Raw genomic sequence first — 21,550 nt, forward strand, 5'->3', positions numbered from 1 at the left:
CCGACGAGTGAGAGAGAGAATACAATCAAGCTCTCACCACTTCCAAAGCTGTAGCAGCATGCAACCGTGTCATATGGGCTGACAAGATCTCAATGATAATTAACATGTCAACGGTTGTTTCTTCTTTGAATGGTGATTCCAATGTCAACGGTTGTTTCTTCTTTGATTGGTGATTCCATTGTGACGTGATTCTTGTCAGCTTGTTATGGACAGAGCTCTTGCAAATCGACGGCTGAAACACGCTGGAGGGTATAGGCATCCGAAACTGGAAATATATCATCATCCACATTTAAACCATGTAGTCTTGCTCCAACGAATGATGCATTCGTATGGAAAGTAAAACGATGTCACCAAGATGCAATTATGTGGCGTTCACTGGAAGATCGCAATCCACCGGAACTTGATCCAGAACTGTATTGCTGGGTTAAGGTGGCTAAATCGAGAACATTACAATCGGTCAAATTGCTCCTGTAGCTCATTAAATGCAGATGCACGAGTGACGACCCAAATAGTAGGCTTAGAATGTATAGTATTTTGCACCTTTGAAGTCGCAGGTTGCAACCAGACACACGACTAAAGGATTAAACTGAATATTACCTAGTTTTGTGGGGGTATTTTGCGGGTACAATTTGCTTTTTTAAATGATCAAAACACAGATTGTGCCCTTCTTTTCAGGGCTGTCCCCATGTGGCCCTGGACCCCCTGTTAGGCATGTATGTAGTGTTATCATATCAATCATATGCTTCTATGTCCATAAATATATAGTTTGGTTCGTGAAATAATTATTGTCCAAACCGCCGCTATCGAGTTAAAGGGCCATATTGTCTGCTATTTTGAATTTTACTATCATCTAATCACCCCACAACATAATGGTTAGACACCAAAATTATCATCCTAGACAAAATAGTATGGGGGTTATTAATCGGTGATTATTTGAAATGACGGCCGTCTTGGACGCCATCTTGAATTTCTCAAAACGCTCCAGGGTGACCCAGGTTCATTCGGCAGATTCTTAAAGAGGACACCATAGGCTATTAAATCAATCATAAAAAAAATCTTTGTGTACAACTTCCAGGTTCAGCCATAGTTCTGCCGGACTAAGTGTTTGACGTCAAAATAACGTCAGTGTGACGTCATTACCTCTTAATGCCGTCATGATGTCACACCATGACCTGCTGGCGTCGTCATAACCTTTTTTTTCCGATTCGTTGATATCACTTTTGTATCTAATGATAATACATTTATTGCTCAAAAACGAGCCGTTTCCAAGATATGGAGGCCAGAAAGTCCAATTGGCGGCCATCTTGGATTTATGCTAATTATGAAAAATGCTACAGGGTTTCAGCGGACAATTTTGAGTTGGGAGTCCTTAAGACATAACTTTACTAGATTCCAGTGAAAGAAATTCTTTTGCAATTTGTTCTCGGTACTTGACAAACAGCAATTATATCTCTCCGTCTAAATTGTCTTGGGGGCCAATTCCAATTCTCTCAAAGTGAATTCCGGTGTTTTAAAGTAATTTATTATTAATGCAAACTATTGGTAAATAGGAAGGCCTGAAGTGCGAATTCCGATATTTTGAAGGTTAATTCTGGTGTTTATAGTTTTCGAACTGAATGTCAGGATTTTCGGTGTTTTTAAGTAATTCAATATTAATATTAATGCAAAATATAAGTAAATAGGAAGTAATTGCGGGTGAATTCTGATTTCTTCAAAGTGAATTCTGGTGTTTGTAAGTGAATACCGGTGATTAGTCTATCTCTAGTTGATATGTATGTTTCAGTTTATTAATTATTAAAATAACTACTGAACACATCAACACAACGTACAGGTGTTGATTTAAGGAATAATCAGTATAAGACTTTATTTGATTGGTTTATAATTACCGAGTTCATTTTCGAATAAACTTAGCTCATCTACACTGAGAACGTTTTGCTCCGCATTTGACAAGTGTTTGGTTTGACATTTTACATGGGATACTGCTGCGTTAAAATCATATTGTCTTTCTCGAGTTGACCATCTGGAAATATTGTTTTAAGAATGAGTTCGCGAGAGAATCATGCAAAATTTAAAAAACTGGCACAAGTGGTGTCGGGCGATTTTGACCAAACTTTGCAGATTTGGTCATTGGGTACCCTGTATGCCCCACATGAAATATGAGGGTCACCAACCTTGTAGTTACGGAGAACCAGCTATGGCCATTTTACAGTTAAAAAAACGTCATTCAAATATTTCCCATAAATTGTCTATTGATTTTTTATTTTTTTAAAATTATTTTTTATGAATGATCATGTCTACTACTTCAACATAAAAGAATATTAAATTTTTCCGAAACCATTTGAGGGTATGAGGAATTTATTTTGAGACATAGTTTTTGTTATATGCTAAAACAAATAAATTTCATGATGCTATATCTCACCCACTGGGGGGGCTGAGGACAATTCTATTAATAATGGAAGTTGAGGACTACTAATACTAATATTTGGTTTTGACAAAATGACTGGCACTGATTTCTTTCATATTAAATTTGATGGTCGAACTTGAAGAAAATGACTTCATTTTTGACATCATTTTTCCAATAAAATCATTCATTGCCTGGATTATTAGGCCTTATAATGCCCCATGCAACCGCCTTCCAGCAACCCTGTGTAGGGCCGGTACGGATGATTCAGGAGTTCCACAAGAATAAGTCCTTGGACCTGTCCTTTCTGTAATGTATACTAAAAATTTTGGACAACTAATTGATAAATATGGTTTCTAGGACGACATTCTTATGCAGATGATAATAATAATAATAATAATGACTTTATTTCAGAAGGGTTGAAGATTAGGCTATGATAGCCTTTCTAACATCCTACCCTTCGTAGAAAATATAATACAAAAGATATAGCTAATAAATTAAACAGTACATCACAATAATTTACAACAGAGGAAAAAAATAAATATACAAATCAGTTAAAAGATTAATTTAAGTACATGTATATGCGGGTTATATATCAGAACGTTTGAATACATATAGATATAACATGTATTAACAAATATACAATATGTACATGCTTATAATATGGAGAACACATATCATAAGAGATGAGCTTATAGGTTTTTAAGATAAGGTATTTGAAGTAGATTTAAGGTAAAGAAGAAGTTTTTTCCTGAAAAGATTCAAGTTATTTAAAGTTTTTAAAGAGGCTGGCAATGAATTCCAGAGTTTGGGCCCTTTAAAGTGTATACTGCTTTTAACTATATTAATATTTGGCTTGAGAGTAGTAAGTTTTTGTTAAGATGACTGTAAGGGGTTCGATAATAAGGTAAAAGGTCAAATAAGTAATTAGGGCATTGTTTTAACAGTTTTTTTTTAAATAAATATACATTGATTAGAGATATGTCGATTTACTATCGTAAAAATCTTTAATTTGTCTAGTCGAGGGTAAACGTTGGCGGTATGGTTAACATCTAAAATTAATTTTAAGGCCATTATTTGCAGTCGAGAAAGACGGTCAAGAGATTTAGCATCACAACGGTCCCATATTGGGGAACAATAATCTATATGTGTTTGAAAGTGGGCATTGTAGAAAAGGGTTCGGAAAGGAGCTGGAAGATATTTTTTAATTTGACGGAGTTTAAATAGTTTCTGGCTTAATTTTTTAGAAATATAATCGATATGATCTTTCCATCTTAGATTATGATTGAGAAAAACACCCAATATTTTTACCGAGGAGACAACTTCTAATGGTTTATTACGTAATTTAGTATTCAAAGTAGCAGGGAGGATATTTCTTTTTTTGTTGCGTCGTGATTAGCATAGCTTTGGTTTTCGATATATTTAATCTCATAAGGTTTTTATCACCCCAGGCTAATACTGTATTGGCATCGAGTTGAAGTTTTTATATGCCCACATTTTCATGTGGATGTATTATGCCGTCGCCCCTGTCCGTCCGGACGTCCACAATTGTTTGTGGACTCTCTACAGGTCACAATTCTTATCCGATTTCGACAAAACTTGAAATATAGGTGTATCCCTAAAAGATCTCGGCTGCTTTCGATTTTGGCATGTATCGGATCGAAACTTCATGGATTATGGCCCCTGTTTGTACGAAAAATCACGTTTTTAGCTTGTGGACCCTATAGAGGTCACAATTTTGATCCGATTTTGTTGAAACTTAAAATGTAAGTTTATAACCCAAAGATCTCACTTCCTTTCGATATTCGCGCATATCGGACAGTAACTTCCTGAATTATGGCCCCTGATTGTACGAAAAATCACGTTTTTAGCTTGTGGACCCTATAGAAGTCATAATTTTTATCCGATTTAAAAAAACGTATTATTATATCACCGTTACACCCTGAGGACAGACAAATTGGCTGCCGTTCATTCAGTTCCTTTCGATATTTGCGCATATCGAATTGTAATTTCCTGAATTATGGCCCTTGATTGGAGGAAAAATCACTTTCTTGTTAGCTTGTTCTCTATCCATCTCTCGAAAATGTGGGCGTATCCTGCCTGGCAGCCGCTGGTTGTTCTAATTCTTTGACAGTAGACCCAGATTTGTAGACTGTTGTGTCATCCGCAAAGAGGTCAGTTTTAGAGGATAGGTATAAAGGTAAATCATTTATAAAAATATTAAATAATATGGGTCCCAATATTGATCCTTGGGGCACACAGTGTAGATAGATTTATTATCAGATAATATGCCGTTAACAGACGTGCACTGACTTCTGTTCTTTAAGTATGATTCTAGAAAAAGAATTGATTTTCTGGAAAATTTAAAATGTTTACATTTGTCAATAAGAATATCATGATTTACTAAGTCGAACACTTTTTTAAAATCAAAGAATATTGCCCCACAGAGGAGATGGTTGTTAATATAATCATACATGTTTTCAGTAATATGTGTTAAGGCTGTTAGACAAGAGCTAGATGACTGGAAACCTGACTGATTAAAATATAAAAGTTGATATTTATTTAAATAATTGTTGAGATGTTTTTGAAAATGTTTTTCGAGAAGTTTTGATATATTTGGAAGAATGGATATCGGCCTATAATTATTGGGGTCATCTTTGGTACCTCCTTTATGAAGGGGGATAACTTTAGCTTGTTTAAATAAAGAAGGGTACGCGTTATGATTTATTGACAGGTTAAAAATGTGTGTGAGACTAGCAGAAAGTTGAACAGCACCTAAGCAGAGAAATAGTGGATTTATTTAATCGAGACCGACTGCCTTGGAAACATGTAATGTTTGTAGGGAATTAACTACATCAGTTGTTTTAATAAACGGAATTTTGAAAAATATGCTATCGGGCACTTTAGAGTTTACATATGTTTTTAAATTAACATCATCAAGCCTTATGTTACTAGGGGTAATATCTGTATTGGCATTGAGAATTTTATCGGCTATGTTAGAGAAGAAATCATTAATTATATTGCTATCTAGTGGTATGTGGGGACTACTCTTACTTTTGTTAGCTGCTGAATTTAATGCATTCCATATCTGTTTAGAATTTTTGTTATCTCCGATCAGATCCTGGAGGTATTTTGATTTAGACTGACGAATCATTGTTTTTAAACGATTTCGACACTTTTTATATTCGGTGTCGTTTCTCTTACTTTTATGAAAATCACGCTGTTGCATTAAATTAAAAATTTCACTAGTGAGCCATTCAGGTTTGATAGCAGACTTAACACGTGGAGTTCTGATAGAAGCATGGTGATTAGTTATTGGAGTTAATAAATCATACCAAATTTGAAGAGCATCTGTAGGCTTATTTATCAGATACATATTTTCAAAGTTAATTAAGCTTAGGGACCTGTATGAAATATATATATGTTTTGTTTTGGGGATCTTAACTCCTCTTTTGGACCATGTAAAACAAGTTGGGTAGTGGTCTGATATAGAATAACATGGCACTCTAGTTTAAATAATATGGTTGGGGTCAGATACAATGACATGGTCAATTAACGTAGAAGTTGAATTAGTAACACGAGTTGGAGAAGAAATAATTTGAGTTAAATTGTAAAAATTGAGTGAATCTGTACAATAAGAATTTTTACTGTCTAACAGATCGATATTTATGTCACCAAAGATGATAAGTTCACTTCCTTGATTCCACACAGTATCAATCATTAATTTAAATTCATCATGTCATTTAGCAGTAGATGCCGAATTTCTGTATTAACATCATACTAAAATAGGAGATGTCTTTTTTATAGTAATTTCAATCCAAATGACTTCAAGAGTATCGCGTTCCAAATCAGTTCTTCTTTTACAACTTATAGATTCTCTTACATATAAAAGAGTGCCAGAAGAACTAAATGAACTATTGTCTCTTCTAAATGGAGAATGAAAACCAGGAAAAATAATAGAATCATCATTTACAGAGTCGGATAAACGTGTTTCAGTGAAACCAAAAATATCAAAGTCTTCAAGAAGTAATTTGAGTTCCACTGTTTTGTTTATAAAATGACAAACATTTAAATGTCCTAAGTGAAGACCTTTCTTGGTCAAATAATTATACATACCGGTATTGAAAACAAACAACACTAACTAATTACAATTAATTATCAGCAAACGGGTCAAATATAATATATTTATAAGTTAGTGTGTAAGTTTTGTAAAAACACATGAGAAGGGGGTGGGTAAATTGGACTTACAAAAAGATTTTTGCAGGGGGTAGGTGACAAAGATATGTATATTCATAGGCAATTATATCCAAACAAGCTTAAGAACAATTGTGATATGGGGAAGCATTATATTGCGGGAAATAGTAAGGGTTGTGCAATGGTCTATTATATACATTATACATGTAATCATATTGGTGAGATACTGTAGAGCTAGTGGGCTTGGGTCTGTTATAAGTAGGATAATTTAGGGCAGTTTGTGAAATCAGAGTACTACCTAAAATATCCATTAATAGTTCATTGCCATTATAATTAGGATGAATTCCAATACACTTCATTACATCCTTTGGACGCCTTTTATAGAAATGGGTAAATACATCAATAAACATGAAATCATTTTTTTCACAATAAGCCTGGATATAATTATTAAGCTTCTTACATTCTCTGATGTAAGGATGACGTACATTTCTTGGAAGCGCCGAACAAATAAAAATGTTGCTTTTAAAGGAGATTTTTGCATTTAAAATGAGATCATTAAAGTCTTTAGTACTTTGCGCATGGTCATTTAAAGAGATATCATTCCCCCGCACATATAATAATATTTTGAAGAGAGTGGTTGCAGTCTAAAAGCTGAACAAGTCTATCACTAATATTAGCATAGTAGGCCCCACGATTTGTGTCAATCACGCACTCGTGATCTAATAATTTTGAAATTTGGGGGTGTTTTAATGCCAGCTACTATAGAACTTCCTATTAACAAAGTTGTAGCTTTACTTAAATTAAAGGGTATGGGTTTGTCTAGGAATCGCGTTGAGCTGGACGTAGTCTGTGTAGATTTCACACTGGTAGAAATACTCACATTGGTATTATAATAATTATCACTGGTTGATACACACTTGTTGATTGATGTGCTATATAGTAGACTTATCTATAGCTGAATTACAAGTTATTCCCCTTTCAAAATCTGTTTCATTCCCTAATTATTCTGACATCAAATTGTGTACACATGACATTAAAGATAGGATGACAAGAAATATGTTGAAATTAAATTTAATTGAATTAAATAAATCAGAATATATTTTATATGGTCAAAATACACATCTGAAAAATACAAGTTCATATGATATGGTTGTACGAGATGCAATATTTGTACCATGAGACACTGTGAAGAGGTTAGGTTTCCTCTTGGGGTCCAATTTGAGCATGGACAGTCACATTAGTGAAATTTGTCGAAACTGTTATCTTTGGTCCAGGGACATTGGCCATATAAACACTTTATTGGCCAGGAAGCAGAGCTGCTACACTTATATGTTCTTTGGTATTCCCAAGGATTGACTACTGTAACAGCTTGTTAGTAGAAACATCTAGTGCCAATATTAAAAAAAATCAACTTGTAGAAAATACCGCAGCTCGAATTCTTAACATATCATCAAAACACTCTCATATTACTCCTGTTCTGAAATCAATCTATTGGCTGGCAATCATCTTCAAAAGTCTGTCTTTGACGTATCAGTGTGTGAATGGCTTAGCTCAAATATACTATCTAACTTTATGCACATATAAGTTCCCTCGAGTAACCTCCGGCCGAACACACATTCATCAGTTTTGTTGCTCAAGGTGGAAATTAATATCATTTGGATACGGATCGTGCTCAGTGAATGCGCCTAAACTGCGTAACAATCTTCCAGAGATCATTAAATCATCTCAAACCTTTGTTTTACATCAAGACTTATCAAGATTAATTAAATTAATTTAATTGTATGCGCAGTGGACATGCTTCTGTACATGGAGTACCTGCGCTATATAAATGTACATATTAATATTATTAAGATTTCATATGAAAGCTTATTGTTTTTGTTAAGATTATTATTATTATTAGGGTTTCACACTGCGTATTGTTTTTGTTCGGATTATTATTCTTATTAAGCTTTCATATTTCATATGAAACCTTATTGTTTCTGTTAAGATTATTATTGTTATTATTTTTTTTTTTGTGTTTTATCCACAAATCGGATTTCTCAGAATCTAACCATAGGATCTTTCTGAAACTTTTACCTATCCCCCCAAAAATGGGTGGTGGCTGTTGATTAAATATATTTTCAAAATGTTTTACGAATCCGAAATCACCGAATTTTACGAACGAATGCATTTGACCTACAATGCTGTAACTTTGTGACTATTTGACCTATTTTACTAAATCTTTTCTCTTTGAGTACCTTGAGACAATTACTTCAAATCTGCAGATTCAGATTTTCGAATTTCGAAAATTCGTCGCTGTGATTTCGAACCGGTATTTATGACCAATTTGACAACTTCTTGAATAGTTGTACGATTTTCATGAAATTTAGCATGTAAGTAGATTTTACCAATGCGACTTCAAAAATATGAGTAGAAATTTGCTAAATCATCTCCCCTTAATGAAATTAATGATCAAAATTTTCAAAAAAATCATCAAAATATAGGTCAGAATGACCTAATTTTTTTTTTTCGATACTAGACAAGTAATTACTGATTCATATGCAAAATATGGAGTTTGTCGATCGAACCGGAAATGCAACCATCTTGAAACGTGAAAAATTACTTTGCTTTTGCGATATTTTACTTACAGACATGGGAATTACATTTTCTGAATCCTTAATGGAATGCCTAAAAAACGTTCAGAGCAGAATTTTGATTTAGGCCAAATGAAATATCCACATTAATGGGCTTGAAAACATACACAATTGGTCGTGGCTTAAAGAATCTATCTCCTATTACCGAATTTAATACATTTCAGGATAGCCTGGCTCATTGTTGAATGTTTGGTTTTTGAATATTTCAAACATTCGAATTTTGCCTTTGATGTTTTCCGTGCCGAAAAGGTTGCTTTGAGTTTAGCTGGTTTTGATTTCGTGCATGCGCTACGCTGGAACCAAAGGTACCATGAGTACCAAATTCCGGCGAGGAACTTTTCACGCTAGTACCTAGGTACCCTGAAAATTTCAATGTGATACCTGCATTCGTTCAAGTCGTTTGTTCTTGGCACGGCTCCAGGTCGTTTTTTTTTCTAAGTCAATTTACGGCTTCTATAAGGGGAAAAAGGTGGAATTTCGCCGCGAAACCGGCAATGATTGTCCGAAAACCATGAAATTTGGACACAATACGCCCATTACCACCCCGGACTCTGTGCTTTACTCCCATTTTGATCCCATTAAAAAAAAAAGAGTTTTAGCAAAAAACCGATTTTCGGAATTTAATATTGGTTTTAATTAATTTTGAAATTGCAAATGCAAAGGGATTTTATCGCCTCTCCCGTATGTGATAGGTATTAGTACTATACACATTATCCTTAAAAGACAATTTTTTAAAATGACCGGAACGATGTTTGCGACACTAAAATCCGAAATCGCCTATTTTGACCTTTTTTGACCGCTGAGGCATCCTTCCGGTGGTTAAAATCTCTGGAATTTCTAGCGGTATGCTGCGTCGCGATGATATTTATCACATATTAAAAGGAGAAAATGCTCAGATATCAAGAACAATAAAAAATCAATAAAATACGGCAATTTTTGAAGCAAAAACCTTGATGGGTGGGGGTGGGCTTCGAATTTATTTTCAACTTAATTCAGACAAAACAGAAGTGTTATTGATTTCCCCTTCGAGAAGATTAAAGAAGAGGAACATTACATATTTGAAAATTGAAAATTCTAACATCAACCTTTCAAGTTCCATTAAAAATCTGGGTGTTATCATGGAAAATCTATCAATGGAAAATCAGATCAATTTCCTCTGCAAAACATGTCATTACCACATTCGAAACATTGGTTCAATACGTCATTTCATAACAGCAGATGCTGCAACAACTCTGGTCCGATGTCTTATTCTATCTCGACTAGACTATTGCAATAGTCTATTATCTGGTATTACGAAAGAACAACAAAATCGACTTCAAAGGATACAAAATTCAGCGGCAAGAATTGTTTCACGAACAAAAGTTCGCGACCACATTTCAGCTGTTTTATCCTCTCTTCATTGGCTTCGCATAAATGCAGGCCTGGAAATAACGGTTTTAGATATACCTGACAAAATGTCAGGCACTAATGAAATGGTACCTGACAAAATGTCAGGCACTAATGAAATAGTACCTGACATTTTCAACTTAGTGTCGGACATGTATTAATAATATCAATTAAAAAGACAAATCAGTGCCAGACAAAATGACAGGCACCAGATGTTTAGTGTCTGACAAAGCCTGAATCTGTGCCTGACATTGTCTGTGACAGGTGCTTGCATAAATGAACGCATTGAATTCAAATTACTGTGTTTAACATATCAGGCAGTTCATAAAATAGCACCTGTGTACCTCCAGGAACTTGTCCAGAAACCCTAGGAACCTAAGATCTAAAAATAACTTGCTAAGATTGTAGAAAACTGAACTCTTTGCATGCGCTACGAGCATACAGTCAGTGTGGAATAGCACTATACAAATGTTCACATTATCATTATTTATTGTCCCCCGCCTTTCGAAGAAAGCAGGGGACTATTAAAATGGGTTCGTCCGTCTGTCTGTCTGTCTGTCCGTCTGTCTGTCCGTCTGTCCGTCCGTCCGTCCGTCTGTCTGTCCGTCTGTCCGTCCGTCCGTCTGTCTGTCCGTCTGTCTGTCCGTCACACTTTTTGGGACACAATAACTCTCTTCCTAATTGAGCTAGAATGTTCAAACTTGGTGTATGTGTTTATTAGGTCAATGCCTTGATGGAGTTCGAAGATGAGCATTTTCCGCTTAGGGTAAGCAGAGATAAGCAATTTGATTGGTTGATGCTTTGGGACACGATAACTCTCTTCCTAATTGGGCTAGAATGTTCAAACTTGGTGTATGTGTTGATTAGGTCAATGCCTTGATGGAGTTCGAAGATGAGCGGGACTATTAAAATGGGTTCGTCCGTCTGTCTGTCTGTCTGTCCGTCTGTCTGTCCGTCTGTCTGTCCGTCTGTCTGTCCGTCTGTCCGTCCGTCCGTCTGTCTGTCTGTCCGTCTGTCTGTCCGTCACACTTTTTGGGACACAATAACTCTCTTCCTAATTGAGCTAGAATGTTCAAACTTGGTGTATGTGTTTATTAGGTCAATGCCTTGATGGAGTTCGAAGATGAGCATTTTCCGCTTAGGGTAAGCAGAGATAAGCAATTTGATTGGTTGATGCTTTGGGACACGATAACTCTCTTCCTAATTGGGCTAGAATGTTCAAACTTGGTGTATGTGTTGATTAGGTCAATGCCTTGATGGAGTTCGAAGATGAGCATTTTCCGCTTAGGGTAAGCAGAGATAAGCAATTTGATTGGTTGATGCTTTGGGACACGATAACTTTTAATTGAGCTAGAATGTTCAAACTTGGTGTATGTGTTTATTAGGTCAATGCCTTGATGGAGTTCGAAGATGAGCATTTTCCGCTTAGGGTAAGCAGAGATAAGCAATTTGATTGGTTGATACTTTGGGGCACGATAACTCTCTTCCTAATTGAGCTAGAATGTTCAAACTTGGTGTATGTGTTGATTAGGTCAATGCCTTGATGGAGTTCGAAGATGAGCATTTTCCGCTTAGGGTAAGCAGAGATAAGCAATTTGATTAGATGAGCATTTTCCGCTTAGGGTAAGCAGAGATAAGCAATTTGATTGGTTGATACTTTGGGGCACGATAACTCTCTTCCTAATTGAGCTAGAATGTTCAAACTTGGTGTATGTGTTGATTAGGTCAATGCCTTGTTGGTTGATGCTTTAGGACAAGATAACTTTGATAGAGAGTGATGAAACTTAAGTGTATAGTTGATAATCAGTTTGATTGCTTGATACTTTAAAAAAAATAAATGTGCGATAAATTAATGTGTCATCTATTTATTTTGGTATTTTGGCGGGGGACATCAGCCTCACTGTTGGCTTGTTATTATTAAAAACGGTGAAAGTATTGTTCGTCTCCAAACATTATTGTTTACATTGTAGCCATGATGATAGCCTCGTTTGTCACGCAATTAGTTTTTCTGCGATATTCTGCTATGCACTAGTTAATTGGGCATAATAAATTTCTGTTTGAACCAGAATGATATTGTTACGCTGTTAGGTATTGGTTGTTAATCGGACTATTGATCAATCATAATTTGGAACAGAAATTTGCTTTCATTACGGCAGTGTTGAGTGGGATTAGGTCTAATCAAACGAAACACTGCGGGGAGTATGCTAAAATAGTGACCTTACACTCATATACAATTTGTTTTTTGTCTTTTTGAAATATCACTTGATTCGTTTGTCAAGTATAGACAGATGTATATGACTATTACACTATTTAGTTTTTACGATTTGCCGAATTAATAAAGTGTTGAAAAATAGCCTAGAGAGATTAATTGTATTTACCAAGAACAGCTCTTTTGGCATTTACAGTAAATTAAGCTTTTCAAACTTCATCGTTTCAAAATTTTAACGGTGTAATTGTGAGCTCAGTTTTCGTGATTAGATACTTATTGGATAGATAGATAGTAATAAGTATACTGAGTGCAATGGAAAACGCATCACTTTGTTTTTCGTATAACAAAATGATCCTGTAAACATATCTTATTTATTTTGCTTCTTATTGTGAACAATATTCAAATGGGAACACATCAATAACAACACATTTGTACACTTATGGATGTTTAATCTGTAATCAACGGTACAAAGTCAGGGGGGTCAAAACCAAAAGTACGACACAGATGTCAGTAGCACGTGTGTCCTCCACGGGCTCTTACGCACGCTGTGCAGTGACGTCGCATGGAATTTACCAATGTTTGAAAGAAGGCCTGGGGCAAATTGTTCCATTCTTGGACAAGAGCAGCTTCTAAAGCAGCAATGGTGTGCATGTGTGGTCTCCGATACAGACGGCGTCCAATCTCATCCCAGACATGTTCTATCCGTGCCATGTCCGGAGACATGGCTGGCCAGTCGAAGACATTGATGTTGTTAGCAGCCAGGTAGTCCATACTAAAATGGGCGGTATGCGTACGTGCATTATCCTGTTGGAAGTGCTGAAGTTGTGGATGCACTTGAAACATCGGAACAATTGGTTGCAAGGCATCATCACGGTAGGCTGCAGCATTAACGCGACCCCTGCAAATGTGTAGGGCGGTCTGGTGATGAAATGTGAAGCCTTCCCACACCATGTTTCGAAGACACAGCAGTCTGCAAGACGTTCCCCAAGACGTCTCCACACATGTTGACGGCCATCAGCGTGATAAAGATGAAAGCGACTCTCATCACTGAAGAGCACACTTTACCGGTCTACTCTTCTCCATGTCGGGTGTCCTTGAGCCCATATCAAATGCCGTGGACGGTGATGATTCCTGAGGATAGCTCCAACATAAGGTTGTCGTGCACAGAGACCTACTTCTCTTAGACAACGTCTTACGGTGTTGGCACTTACTGGTCCTTGTCTTCCGACGACTGTAGCGGTCTTGAGCCTGGGTTGTAACGCGTTGTGGACCAGGACATTGACGGTCACGTGTTGATCCAGTAACTCGAACACGTTCCACCAACCTTACAATAGTGGACTGATGACAATTGAAGTGTCTGGCAATAGCACGTGTAGACATGCCAGCCCGGGACATTCCCATGGCTTCATTCCGTTGATTTTCAGTAAGTCTCGGCATCTCTAGCTCGATTCCTTCACACGTCCAACAACAAATTACGACAGATTGACATTTCACTGTTCATGTACTGCACATTAAGTTGAAAACATGCTTTTAAAGGGCTCACACACAATGCTGCACGTGAATATTGGGTTTTTCATGTGCATCTCGTGTAATTTTTTTTGGTGCACACGGGTCGATATTTTTTGTGTTTGGGAGCATTGTGTGAAACAATAGTTCATAGTATTGCATAATATTATACATACAAAACCACCTAGTAATAAGATATTTGGGAAAAAAAAGTGATGCGTTTTCCATGGCACTGAGTATATTTGAAGTTTTGATAATGGAAAATTTTTTAAACTTGAATTTTTTGATGAAAGTATATAATCTGCGTTTATATTTATTTGTTTATTTCTATTTGTACAAAAATGGAAATTATTTACTACTAAACGGGTCGAGTTCCACTCAATGTTTTTCTTGATCTTAATACTATAGATCATTGCCTTTTCAGTCAGCATTCCAAAAAAATACTTTAACCAGCAGTGGGTGAGATATAGATAGAATAAAATGACATACCTAAATTGAGCTATTTTGTACCTTGCAGCAATAAGTCCCTATACCAAAAACCGCTCCATGAAAATCCATCAAACTTTCAGAATGTATACTCACTAACCATATCTGCTACGCTATAAAGTTTCATTAATCTACTCGCCGTAGTTTAGTTGTACGAAATAATTGAAAAGTGGCCTGAAAATGATAATTTTTTGGTGTTTTCGGTCTTAAAATTTCAAATTTTTTTCTACGCTCTAAAAATGGTTTGATTGATCTAAAATTGTTGCAGTGGGGTTTGGAGGGGTTACCCATTATACATAATAAAAGAAATGGTGAAAATCGCTCACCCACCATGTGCTGGTCCCTGCAAGGATTTTCTTGCAAACGCATTCTTAACCGCCTCACTAAACATATTATTAACGATCAAGTTCTTGACTGGTTTTTATGGCTTTTTTTTTTATTTCTTTCAATTTCTTACAACAGATACATTTTAATTTCTAGTATTCTAGTAATAATATCAATGCAAAATATAAGCAAATACATGTATAATTGTCTTGGGGGCCAATTCCAATTCTCTCAAAGTGAATTCCGGTGTTTTAAAGTAATTTATTATTAATGCAAACTATTGGTAAATAGGAAAGTCTTGAGTGTGAATTTCGATAGTTTGAAAGTGAATTCCGCTGTTTATATGTTTTCAAAGTGAATTCTGGGGATTTTCAGTGTTTTAATTAATTTATTATTAATGTAAAATATTAGTAATTAGGATGGTCTTGAGTGCGAATTCCGATATTTTGAAAGTTTATTTCAGTGTTTATATGTTTTCGATGTGAATTCCGGTGATTTTATGTGTTTTTATTATTAATGCAAATTATTAGTGAATAGGAATTAGTATAGCGCTCTTAAGCAACTGGTTTGTTGGATATTCAGCGCTTTATAAATAGATTATTATTTTATTATTATTGAGGTCTTTTGTGCGAATTCCAATATTTTGAAAGTGAATTCTGGTGTTTATATGTTTTCAAAGTGAATGTTGGGATTTTTGGTGTTTTTAAGTAATTCAATATTAATATTAATGCAAAATAAAAGTAAATAGGAAGATCTTGTGGGCAAATTCTGATATCTTGGAAGTGAATTCCGGTGTTTATAAGTGAATTCCAGTGATTAGTCTACCCATCTACCGGTACCTGGAATTCATACGGAACGTGGAAGACACCTCGATTGGCAAACCATGCCGAGATCGTCAACTTTCGTCACGTGGGTTATTTTTACTAAAGCAGCTTACTGAACCTGTTATGAATAATCAGCAAGCTTGTTTAATTTCTTGACCGGATTATCAAAATTACCGTTAAATGTGCTAATTAGGCTACTTAGATTATGAACCACATGACCAATTCTCACTAAGGTATAACTCTTGTTGTGGCCGACAAGCAAGTTGATTGGTCTTAATTAACAAGTAATAATTAACCCATTGTAATTTAGTTGAAAGTAAATTGATTTATGATACCATAGTTGCCGGTTCATTGTTTTACCATGCGGCTAAAGCGGACAAAATACAGCCGATTAAGATCCATGGTACGAACCCTATCAATATTCAGCATTCTTTGATATTCCATACCCCCCTCCCCCCATTAACAAAAAATTTGGTTGAAAGCATTGTTGCCATTAAGAGGACAAACCCTATCAATATTCAGCATTCTGTGACTTTCCATTGCCCCCTTTGCCAAAATGTCATATTTTGTCAATGATTTCAAATTTGGTGTGAAGCATCAGGACTGTAAGACTATTAATCCTATTGATTTTCAAATTTGGTGTGAAGCATTGGAATCAGAAAGGATGAACCCTGTTGATTTTCAGCAATCTAGGACTTAGTGTTTCAGAGTTATATTATGGGTCTGTAAAGCCTGTGAACACAATAGACATTAGATTTCTTTAATTTTTCCTTTCAGATACGCTGCTGAGACATAGCTGCTGTGTGGGCATATGTCCAGACTTTGTGTGGCTATCTTTGTAAAATGTAGTAAAAGACCAATTGAACTGAAGTTAATCTTGTTTGAAAACTAGGGTTATAATGAAAGAAAGACAAGCTTAGTTTGTAAGCTTACCCGTTGAATGGAACATCATGCAGTAATGATACTAGTAATAAAGTTTATGATTAATAAAGATCATTTCATTACGAGAATATTCATAATTTTAAAATAACTGAGTTTTAATTAACAAGTGTTTCTGTTTCAGAAAAAATGTCTAAACAGGGGAACAGCTCTATTTACCCAGCAATTCAACCTCCTCCAATTCCCTCTCGAAGACGGTTGGGAAGTAATAAACCCATCAGTACAGTGGTTCCACCTCAAGTACCTATGAGAGTCAGCAGTTTACATAACAATAAATCATCAGATATACTTAGTTCTATTAAAACACCAAACATTGTCAGAAATAATGATACTGGTAATGGTTTGTTAAATCCTACAAGTAATCAGGGTACATTGATGTCACTTTCACCACAAAATGGCCAGAATTCTCAAAATGATGTCAATCCACACTCATATTTCAATGACTTTAAAGATATAGACTTCAGTTTTCCGTCTGATTCACTAAAACAGCGACGTTCATCTTCGTTAGAAGATCTGAGTGTCACTAAACCTGTTTACCCAGATATCAGCCATGTTTTCAGAGAAATTAGAAATGAACCAGATATAACATGTGGACTAAGTTTTAGACCAGTTCAGTATCTTCATGCAGGTCAAAGAAACTCTCAGACTTTCCCTTGTGCTCCAGCTCAGTATGGATGGAATCCGAATTTATTTGGAAATGATCTGACAGCAAATAATAATGGTGCTGAAGCTAATTTTGATAACAATAATTTTTCAAGAGGTTTTATTGCATCGACGATCAACAGTCTTCATCATGGAACAAATAGTGTTGCAACAAACATGCCAAATCCAATGATTGGACAGACTTCAAATCCCAATACCATAATGGTTCCAGTGGTTAATCCTCCTATTATAGGATTTATATATCCATGCGCAGGTGCACCAGGCAACCCTTTTAATACAAATCCTAATCCTGGTAACTTACCAAATCCAAACCCCAGACATGTCAGTGGGTTCAGTGATGATAGTAACTTGATAACTAGGTCTCGAAGTAGTCTTCCCCGTCCCGCGAGCTGGGCTGATGCGTTAGATAGTGCTGATGGGGTTTCCACATGGACGGAAGAAACTTTAGATGGAAATGATGATTATGGCATGACTCTAACACTCCCGTCGCAAGGTACAGACTTGATTCATTTGTCTGGAGGGCCAGCAGTAGAGCATGAATATTTATCTCTGGATTATTTTGATCCTTTGTACAATCGTGGACGACGGGAATCAATTTCAGCAGTATTAAAAGACAGTTCATTCAATTATTCATTTGGAGAAGCGTTTCCTACATTAGACAATCTAGCGTATCCTTCTGAGGGCCAACCAGATTTACTGTCGGAATATGACCATGCACATGGAAAAAAAGTATTTGACCCTAAAACTATGGATTTGGCATTTGAATCAATCAACAGTCCGTCTGATGACAGAAGAAACAAAACAGAAATAGACACTGATACGCAACAGAAAAGACCAAAACATGCATCAAAGGTAAGTATAACAGAGTAATATGATTACAAATACATTATTCAGTAAAAAAAAAGCTAATTATTAAGCTTCAATTACAAATATACAGATTTATATACACAGGGGTAGATGGCCAAGTGGTTAGCGCGTGCATGTTGTATCATAAGGTCTGTCATTGAGTCAACTGGCTTGGTTTCAATTCTTCAGATTGTATGTGACAAGGAGTAGGGTCGCCTGTCTAACCTCATAGGTTTTTTCCTGGTTCTCCGGTTTCCCCCGACTGCTAAAGATCCCTATGCGCAAGTGAATTATTGAAATAAAATTGAACCCTGTGTTCAGGTTTGTGTCGAGTGGAAGTTAAACCCCATTTCTCTCTCTTTCTCTTGTTTGACAATTCAATCATTGGAATAGGGTGCACAATCCAGGATATGAGAATCATATGAACATACAGATCAGAAAAATCGAAATAGATATATGTACACCTATGATTTTATTGGTCATACTCTGAGACAATTGTTACGTCAATTCGACCAGCGAGGGAACCAACCGTCATCAATTTCGCTCATAATTTTTTCATGGAAATGTTGCCTTTTGAAACCTCTTGATCCAAAATATTTTCCCAAAATTCTGACTATTAAAGATTTTTCAGACATTTTTCTGAAGTGGGTGTTTTTAAACCGGTGCACCCATAAAAATGAAAAAATGTCAATAATTCCCAAATTACTTGACGTATCAAGCTGAAATTTGGTAGTAGATGTAAAGTCATATGCTGATTCCAAATCTGGTCTCAAATCAGAAATCAGATTTCTTGTTTAGTGGCCATGCGCAGAAATATCATATTTTGATATCGATTTGAGACTTAATGGATTCAGCTGACATTTTCATACGCCCACATTTTGATGTGAAACTTCCAATCAGTAGAAACAGGAAACACAAACCAAATACAGACGGTTTGATGGGATCAATTTTAACTAAGTCAAAATGAAGCATTTGATATTCAGATAAGTTGATATGAAATAATTAATAGAATACAATATCAAAAAACCATCGTTTTATCCAACGTTTCGTCAGTAAAAATACTAACTAGTTCAGGGATGTGTGGACATATATTGTCGTCGCCCCTCTACAGGTCACAATTTTTATCTGATTTCAATGAAACTTGAAATATAGGTTTATCTCCCTAGGATCTTGGTTCCTTTCGATATTGGCATGTATCGGACCATAACTTCATGAATTATGGCCCCTGATTGTACGAAAATTCCCGTTTTTAGCTTGTGAACTCTATTTAGGCAGGGCTCACACTGTCGGTCGCCAAAGTCGCAAAGCCTATGTCAAGTCACAATTTACTCCTAATGATTAATCCAAGCGGTGATTATTTGATGTTTCGTTTCATCTTTAAAAAAAAATGATAATACATGTAATCAAAATGGCCGACAGTTCCTTGTGAAGAGAATTAAATGTTTTGATAGTTGAATTCGTTTACATTGGCTTCATATACGTCATGTAAAAAATACAAGCATGCCTATCGGATATCATTATTTAAAATTATAATATCACCACTGGTCGAAAACGTAAGAACGAGTGGAATAGTGACGATTCTTGAGCAAGAAAACGGTTCGCCATTTGCATCATATTACCATCGCCAAAATGCTCTAAAAGTTAACAACAGGTATATTGTAAGCATCTCTCAACAAATATAATTGAAATTTATACCTTTCTATCAGGGATTCAGATTCCGATACCGTTACGGTACCTGAAAATAACAATAGGCCCATTGTGCACGCAACACATAAATTTATAGAAAATTGGCAATCCTTGGATGAGATTTGATGTGTAAATACTGAAAATATATTGTGCAGTACGGTGTTCAAATAGACTAAAGTCACCAATAATAAAATCTGATCTTATTAAATCCAAACTTTGCTAATCTATTATGTAAAGACAGATTTTAAAAGTTGTTGTATAGGTCTATCGGTAATTGTTTTATAATAAGCCTACCTGAGACATAAAATTATTAGGTGTTGTCTTTTTTATAACACATTTTTGGCAGATATAATATTCCAGTTGGCGGAAAAAAATGTGGACATTTTTTTAAATAAAAATTATCATCCATTTTGGCAGAAAAAATCGGAAGCCAGTGTGAGCCCTGTATTTAGGTCACAATTTTTATCTGATTTTGTTGAAATTTGAAATGTAAGTTTATAACCCAAAGATCTTGGTTCAAAGATATTCGCGCCTATCGGACCGTAACTTCCTGAATTATGGACCCTGATTGTATGACCCTATGGAGGTCACAATTTTATTCCAATTTACAAAAACGTTTCAATATATCACCGTTACACCTTAATGACGGTTGATTTCGAATTACGTGAAAATCGTACCAAAACTGCCTGACAAAAAGGCTGCCCCTCAAAGGCAAACAGTGTTAAAATATGGTATATCAAGGTTGTGGACCCTCTAGAGCTCACAATTATGATCTGATTTTGATGAAACTTTTTTAAATACATGTTTATAACCCAAAGATCTTGGTTCCTTTCGATATTTGCTCATATCGGATCGTAACTTCCTGAATTATGGCCCTTGACTGTACGAAAAATTGTGTTTTTAGCTTGTGGTCCCTCTAGAGGTCACAATTATTGTCCAATTTAAACATACATTATGCAAGAGCTAAATCTGATTATTGCAAGTCTTTATTTAGGCTTCAGATGTCATAGAAATTATAAATTAGATCTTTATTTACACAACAAGCACAAAATCAAACAGTAGAGTTTGGCCCAGTTACTGGAGATTGCAGGTGTATTTAAGTCACATGACATGCATGGTATGGCAGTGTTTCACAAGGCGCTGGAGAAGGGTGCACCTAAAGCATGTACTTTAAATTTTTCCTGAAACACCTCTGCCAAACTCACCCTGCGCCTTGCCTACGCATGCACCTAATACAGTAGTATCCATGTAAACAGGCAACAAAGTATACAAATAAATCCTGTTTGTTTTGAAAGTTTCTAAACACTTAACCCTTTCATTGCGTCTACCCGGTATCCCTGGGTATTATAAAATGTCAGTAAAATACGCGTACCCGGTATTACCGTGTACTCAGTAAAGCCCTCGCTAAAATTAGTACCGTAACTGCAAGTCCCATCTATTGTATTTTCTATAC

At 35.8% G+C, this 21,550-nt stretch overlaps 1 protein-coding gene across 2 annotated transcripts in view; it reads left to right on the forward strand.

Annotated features, from left to right (window-relative positions):
- The window catches only part of LOC126825420 (phosphatidylinositol 4-phosphate 3-kinase C2 domain-containing subunit alpha), a 684,289-nt gene that overhangs the window by 18,678 nt on the left and 644,061 nt on the right, over nt 1–21,550 (forward strand). For both annotated transcript variants that reach the window (XR_008788423.1, XM_056101571.1), the window contains exon 2: nt 17,027–18,417. The gene's annotated coding sequence lies outside the window, so the exon portion shown is untranslated. The remainder of the gene's footprint in view (nt 1–17,026; nt 18,418–21,550) is intronic.

This window comes from Patella vulgata, chromosome 6, assembly GCF_932274485.2.
Source record: "Patella vulgata chromosome 6, xgPatVulg1.2, whole genome shotgun sequence".
Taxonomy (NCBI): domain Eukaryota; kingdom Metazoa; phylum Mollusca; class Gastropoda; family Patellidae; genus Patella; species Patella vulgata.